This window comes from Parasteatoda tepidariorum, chromosome 4 (genome assembly GCF_982258835.1).
Source record: "Parasteatoda tepidariorum strain Cologne lab strain chromosome 4, Ptep-v5.0, whole genome shotgun sequence".
NCBI lineage: Eukaryota > Metazoa > Arthropoda > Arachnida > Araneae > Theridiidae > Parasteatoda > Parasteatoda tepidariorum.
Genome location: NC_141758.1, coordinates 14,578,622 through 14,584,941, shown reverse-complemented (window position 1 = coordinate 14,584,941; position 6,320 = coordinate 14,578,622).

Here is a 6,320-nt window from a genome sequence, read left to right as displayed (position 1 = left end):
AAAAAAAAATCCAAACACCAAGAAAATGTTTCTGTAGCGTAAAGAAATTTCGTTTGTCTGAGTAACACATTTAATAGATTAAAGTTTCAAGATCACAGATTAATGCAATTAAGAGGAAAATTATTTCAAACGTTAAATACTGGTACATTAATAATCGGTGTAACCACCAGAATTGTGAATGTAAGCATGCAAACTGCCATAGCTTGCGTCATACAGATGCCGTATGCCATTTTGTGGCATGCTTCATGTATGTTGCATCACGGGGATAGATAATGATGACGCTGGCATTGTCGTCCAATGATGCTCGCGCTCGATTGGAGAAAGATCTAGTGATCTAGAAGGCTAAGGTAACATATCTCACATTCTGCAGAGCATATTAGGTTATAATACCAGTATGAGCGTTATTCTGTTGGAAAACACCTCCTTGCATGTTGCTCATGAATAGCAACAAAACAGATTTAATGACCACGTTGGAGAACTAATTTGCAGCCAAGGTGCTTGGAATAACCACGAGATAGTTCCTACTGTCATAGAAAATTGCTCCCCAAACCATAACTCCAAGTGCAACCAGGTCCAGTGTGTCTAGGTCGGATATAGTTCGGTAGCAGGCCCTCGCCGGCCTCCTTCAAACCAATATACAGCTATCACTGGCAACAAAGCTACTTTCTTGGAAAGCTTGGAAAGAAACTACTTTCATCTGATAACACAATACATCTCCACTCTGTCTTCTAGTGGGGGATATTTCTGTATCGTGATCTGTCACGCCAACTACTATCGCCAAGGGGCCAACATTATTAAACTTGCAAATTTTTTGAAAAACAAAACTTGTGGATGTTTGCCCGAGGTTGGCTACGAGTTGTTCCTTTCGAGTTGGTCCCTTTCTGAGATGTTTTTTTATTTATTTCTCACTGGCCACTGCCGGAAGTTTCAAGACTTGGCGATAATTGCTTTGAAGTGAGTGGAATGCAAGCTACAGGGACATCTCACTCGGAGTTGTCCTTGAAGTAGCCGATTTGAAACGTTTCGTAGTGTCACTGCAGTCCCAACAGCAGCTCGAACTTCTAACGATCACGCAGTACGGTGTGCCCCAACCTTACGCTCTGCATTGTGGTCTTTCCTTTAAATAGCGCCACGGGGTCACTCAGAACCCGATCTTCTTAAAGCAGTACCTACCCTTGACCACTGCTGTCGACAATCATGCACAGTACCCGGCTCGCACCGACAACAGTGCTGACGTAAAATATCCTCAGTGGTAGACGGATCATGGGTTAGATTCCCCTTGCCATTAGGCTAACCGTGGGAGGCATTCGTGGTTTTCCTCTCCATCTAACGCATATGAGGGTTTGTTCCATCAAAAAGTCCTCCACGAAGGCAAATTACTCCCAATACTTGATCCAGGAGTTCCATTGTCTTTTGGGTTGGATTAAAATTGCATGGTTAGGGAGTTAAGCATTGGTAGTATTAAACCCAAAATTAGTTCAGTTGTTCACAACGACGGTTATAGAATAAAATCATACTCAGTTGGATACATTTCTCCCCAATCTTTCTGCAAAATCGAGGGGGAAAATCCATCTTCTTGTAGCCCTATTACACGACCACTTACAAAGACAGTGATCAGTTATTAATGGCTCTTTCGTTTTCGGGACGGGAAAGTCATAAATGTATTCGTACGGAATCAGAATCAGGATAGTAAAAAATAAAAAATAAAAAAATAGTGCGTGGAGTCCCTCCGCGTGGAAGAAGTTAAACTTCGCAACCTGCGACGTTAATTCTAGAAGAATCAGCAGTCGAAGAAGGATCACTAGTTCTATACAACGACTCTTTTTCCTGCTCCGCTCGCTTCCGTGCTCTGTAATCACGGTAATATTGTGCATTTTTCCCTCTTGAACCAGTGGAAGTGCTTTTGGTTGCCTCATCGTCTCGCCCTGGAAAATGTATTTGTATTAATAATGTATAAGAATGCGTCGGAATGTCATTTCAGAAGAGAAAACCTAACAATCAATTGATATTCACAAGGGACGTACCTTGACATAACCTTAAATCCGTCGCATTGTCCGTGGGATTGTTTTCACTTATTTTTTACAATTGTTATCCACTAAGTTTGAAAATAAAAAATACTACTCTATTAAATTATATGTGTATCAAAACAAACTAAAAAAATATTTATAGAAAAACAATTCGCGATCGCAACGAACTATAGGGGGCGTTGTTGTATGAGACGGATACCTGCGATTTCCATACGAACAGTGAGTCAGTTATTCTAGAGACGTCTTTAATGTAGCATGTAGCATTGCAACGTTCCTTCTTCATTGTGGCTATTTAAATTTAAAAAAGAAAAATATTTTGTATTCTTTCTTATGCAAACGATAACAAAATGGTATCTCTTTTTATTAGAGAAGGAATATCTAAAACACATCGGAAAAATATTTGTACATTAACAGAAAAAAATATGTTTATTCTTAAATGCCCGAGAAATAGTTTTACTAAATTTAATGATATAACATGAAAGGCACATTTAAACTTTACATTCTATAGTTTTAAGAATCATATTACTTCAAAATTTAAAATGAACAGAAAATATACATAAACCTTATAATTTTATGAAATTTAATTTTGTAAAAAAAGTTTTTTGACAACAATTTTTATCAAAAAATTTCAAGTTTCAATAAAAAACATTATTTAGAAACTAAGAAACGTAAAATAAAGAATGCTGACGAATCAGAAACAAAAAAAAACAATTCTTTTTTGTCGCCATTTTTAGTGCTACGAAAATTCGTCTTTGGGATTTGCCAAAAACAAAACAAGATGCAATTTTATTTTTTCAGGAGGGAAATATTTTACCGAAAAAGCGAAAATGTACCAATTCCCACAACATGAAACTTTATCTTGGTAAACGTACATTTTGGAAATGTTATTTCATTTGGAATCTTATTTATCAGAGTTCGTATGGCGATATGATTGTTTTGAATCTATGCTAAACTCTATATCGGCTCATTTTCCACCGAAATCTGACTGACTACTTTGATTTTAAATAAAGTGTTTTATTTTATGATTTGTCGCAAAAATTTTAAGCGTAGATTGGCGGCACTTAAAAGCCGCCAAATCTGTAGCTGTACGTAAGTACGTTAATACGTAAGTACCGAATTTTTATTCCATACTTTTCAGAATCATATTACTTCAAACATTAGAATATACAAGAAGTATACATAAACACATAATGTTATACCATTTAATTTTTCAAAAAATGTATTTTGACAACAATTTTTATCAAAAAATTATAAACTAAAAAACGGAAAATAAAGAATTCTTAGGATAAAAAACGATTTTAAAAATTCTTTACATTGAAATAAAAACTTTCATATAGTTTCTTTTCTTATAGTTCTTAATCAGACGTAAGAAACCATTCTGTAGAGAACTATCATCAAATAAGAAAAAAAAGTTTTACAAGCTAATTTTTTATTATAAAAATCATAACACTCACCTGTTTTATAAATCCGCAGAATTCCAAATGAAATGTTCTTCGCTTGAAAATTTTATTTTCAAATATATGCATAGATTATCCCTTCATTACTTTTAGCTAACATACCACACATCAAAATTTTATAAATGTAAGATCTCGATATAAATTTGAATATGTAGCTTAAAAACAGAATAGCTGAATACTAGTTGAAATTATTCCTTCAAAACAAAAATATAATTTGGTATACTATAGCATACGTCACAGATCGTGTTATTCCTACTAAATTTAACTAGTAAACAGCATTTTCTGCGAACCTGATTTCTAGCAACAAGTAAAAGCATCAAACGAAGTGTCTTGTTTATAAGTCGCTACTCGCCAGTTTGGAATTGTATTAGTCTAGTTCCTTTGGAAATAATTTATATTGTTGTTTTACCGAAGTTTATGAATTTAGTAAACATATTTAAAACTCAGTTTATTAATTAAACTAAAAGGTAAATTTTATTCCTAGTAAGTGGAAGTAGTTGTGCTTTTTTCATATTATACCCTATTACCAAGAAAACGATACAAATTTATTAATAATCAGCACAAATGAATCTATTTAAAGTAGTTCGGATGATTCTTTATTGTTGTTTTACAAATAATATAGATACAGAAATATATACTCTTCTATAAAGAAGAACAATATTCTATAACTATATATTATACAGTTCTGTACATATTCTGAATTCTTATTTATTCATTGGAATGACGAAAGCAATGCTGATTTCACTTTAATTTGTAATGAATTGACGACAGAAAAAATTATTTTACCGTAATACACACAATCTGTAACAGCAAGTGATCATGAAATTCGAAGTTATGTTGTTGGTTATAGAAAGGTAAAAATTATTGAGAAATTGTTCTTCAAATGCTTGGCGTGTTCTGCTTCAATGTTTGGCATGTTCTGGTTAGTTTTTTCAAGAAGTTCTACCTTTTCCTTAGGGAAATTTTGCATCTTATTTGCTGCTTATGAAATGGCGTCCGTCTTTGCCAATGGCTTTGTGGGAACTAATGTCCGATATTTTCAGTCTCCCGCTAGATGGCGTACTCGAGCGTTGCGATCGCGAATACTTTTATTATTTTTATGCTAGTGAGAACCAAAACAATATGGAAATGAGTGAGGGAAAACTGGATCCTACCACGTGATTTCCCGGCCAATAAAAATGTAGCGTTAAACGTTTAACGCAACCTTGTTGGAAGTCGCATAGGAAGTATAACTTCAAAAAGCGGTAGCTCAAGTTTCGGCATAGCTAATTTGACAGTTTTATTTTTGCTTTCACTTTAAATATAACGCATCCAATCCATAACTGTTAAAAGTGTAACTATACAGTTTTTAATTCGAACTAAGTGGTGGTGAATGAAATAAAGCAAACTATTATTACCCAGCTCCACCAAAAAATGCTATAAAAATAGTTTGGCTACCAGTTTTGTCATTTTTTACTCTGATTACCGACACCCTGAGAATGTACATATGACTCGCCCGTCCCGATGAAGTTGCCAAACTTATTAAATGCGCCAATGATGATATGAATAGACATCATCATGGTTTTATAAACAAGCCTACCAAATTTAGTTTATCTCGCACGATGTTGGTGTTGGGATTATTTTTTCCTTCATTGTACATAAAAAAAAATATTTTCCACGATGTACACTGAAGACTTCAGAATTTTATTTTAAAAGTGTCACCTCAATTCAAAAAAAGTTAGCCTAAATGCATACATATCTTCAGTGAGAAAGCGATGAGAGCTCGGATTGAGAAGTGATTAGAGAGATTAGCTACGGGGGTTGTCGAGTGCAGAGTGTAATGGCCGAGCCTCCTAATATACGATAGAAAAGTATATAATTTTCATTCCAATTTATACCGGGGACTTTGAATCAGTCGGGTGAAAGATTCGATTCTTATAGGATACAAAGTAAAGGTTTAGGAATTATCACATTACTAGCGTAAATATTTGAAGTATGCTATTATTTTAAATTAAAACATCTGAAGTTTTTAATCTACCACCTTCTTTAAAAATTATATATTATTGAGAATAGTTTAAGAACGTGTTGCAATAAGTGTAGAAAAAAGCTGAAATTTGTTGCAAATAAAGCGCTTACCCGGTTTCCGAAGATGCCGGTAAGTGCTGGTGGAAAGAATAAATTAACTGTGGCTAATTATTTGGATGTTAACAAGATATGTGCAATATTCTTTCTATGAGTATGTGAAAGAGCTTTGTTTCTGGCTTATGATGTCAGAGCAGACTTCAGCGACCACTGAATCCTAACTTCCATCGCTTATTCAAGGATGTCGAGAACGACTAATAATATAAAAACTAGCGGATAATAAACTAACACAGTGTTTCCCAAACTTATGTCTTCTGTGTACCCCTTCTAAATTTTTCGTAACGCTGTGTACCACTAAAAAAAAATGAATGTAATTTTTACTATAAAAAAATGCTCAAAAGTTAAAAATCACAACTGGCTGTTGACACCCCTAATTATTGACTGTGAACTCCGCAAAAAATAGCCAATAGAAAAATACGTTATCGTAAATTTTCATGGTCAGCTTTATCTTTAGATAAAATTTTGTGAAATTTTCGTTTGTTGCAAGATATTTCACATAAGAACTCGTACCCCCGCTGAACTGTTCACGTACCCCTGGGGGTACGTGTACCACACTTTGGGAAACACTGAACTAACACAATTCTCTTAAACGCGATTAATATATAGAAGCCTTTTCAGTTATTATTGAAAGTGGATGCGAGGTTTGGTTTGATTAGGCCTGGTAAGTTTACAAGTGTTCGTTCGTTAGAGTGTAGCTGGACGTCTGAGGTTTTAA